This window comes from Lissotriton helveticus, chromosome 1_1 (genome assembly GCF_964261635.1).
Source record: "Lissotriton helveticus chromosome 1_1, aLisHel1.1, whole genome shotgun sequence".
Classification (NCBI taxonomy): domain Eukaryota; kingdom Metazoa; phylum Chordata; class Amphibia; order Caudata; family Salamandridae; genus Lissotriton; species Lissotriton helveticus.
The window spans coordinates 425,329,765-425,331,084 of NC_136057.1; the positions used below are offsets into that span (position 1 = coordinate 425,329,765).

The 1,320-nt window shown below is 43.5% G+C and overlaps 1 non-coding gene across 1 annotated transcript; it reads left to right on the forward strand.

Annotated features, from left to right (window-relative positions):
- Nucleotides 1–860: 860 nt before the first annotated feature.
- On the forward strand, nucleotides 861–942 carry TRNAS-GCU (transfer RNA serine (anticodon GCU)). The gene has a single exon. It is a non-coding gene; the product is annotated as a tRNA-Ser (tRNA).
- The last annotated feature ends 378 nt before the right edge of the window (nucleotides 943–1,320 follow it).

The following is a 1,320-nucleotide window of genomic DNA, read 5'->3' on the forward strand; positions in this document are numbered from 1 at the left end:
GTACAACGGAGTGTAGGTTCTGAGAGTCTGCTTCAAATTGCATTTGTGAGTCGCTCTCTTTTATACAAGATTTTGTCATTGCACAATATGTAAGCAAAAGGTTACAGCTCAGTTCCCACAGTAAAATTCAAAAGGATCGCTTTCATGTATTCAGAACCCCGGAACATAATTACATTAACATCACCAGTTCCAACTGTGAAAGCACATCTTCCCACCATTAGGTACATTCCACTTGAGTTGTAAATAGGCAAGAGAAGAGACGAGAACAGCTGCAAGGAAGTCAGACAACAGGGAACAGAAAGTGTGAGGATAATATTGGATGCGTAATCGTAGCTTGAAAGGGCTTGGTCCCAGCACGTGCGAGGCTGAAACAATAGACCGGCACGGCAGAATCACCTTCGAGCGGAGGCAACTGCCTTAGCAGTGTCTTCCCCCTAGTCATAAAAAGACGCATGAAAGGAATATGCTTCTACCGTAAGCTTGGGAACTAGAGGGTCACGATGCGGGCAGTTGCCTGTTCGCTGACTACGTGAGGGCAAGGAACAAAATGGATGCCGTATCTAAAATGGAACCCGAGGGTTCATTGGAGAAACCTGTAAATGAGACGAACTCTTCTGAGTAGCATGACGAAACCGCGTACACTTACTAAACTCGTCATTTACGGTTCATAGATACCACACTCGTCCATATTCGGCGATGCCCAAAACGTCGTAACGATTTTCACGGAACCTCAAGGTCCCTAATTGGGGGAAAACGTGGAATGTGACATCTTGCCTCAGCTGGGTTTTTTTTTTTAGGTACAGTATAGTGACACTTTAGTAGCTCTTGTGAAGAAAGGTTTTAGATGGCGGTGTAGGGCAGATGAGGTGGCCGACTGGTTAAGGCGATGGACTGCTAGTCCATTGTGCTCTGCACTCGTGGGTTCAAATCCCACCTTCGTCGGAAAGCCATCAGACTCTCTTTTGAAGGTCGGCATTTCTCGTAGTACAATTACACTCTCTTTCAAGACACATCCATAATCCACTAGAAGGGCCCATCTGATTATTCCATTTTGGCAATTATGTCAAATAAAGTATTTTGTGCTTAATAGAAATTAGATCTTTCATGTAGTGTCCAGAGGAATGCCTTTGGATATATGTGTTACAGTCAAAGTGTGAAATCCTGCATTCTATAGAATGCCTAGGTAATGTATACAACGCCTGAAAATGCCTGAAAATCGAACATCAAAGTATGAAATGATTGATATTTTATACATTGCCTAGGCATTGTATACTTTGCCGGATTGTCTGCCAGCAAAGTATATAATACGCCTAATCCCGC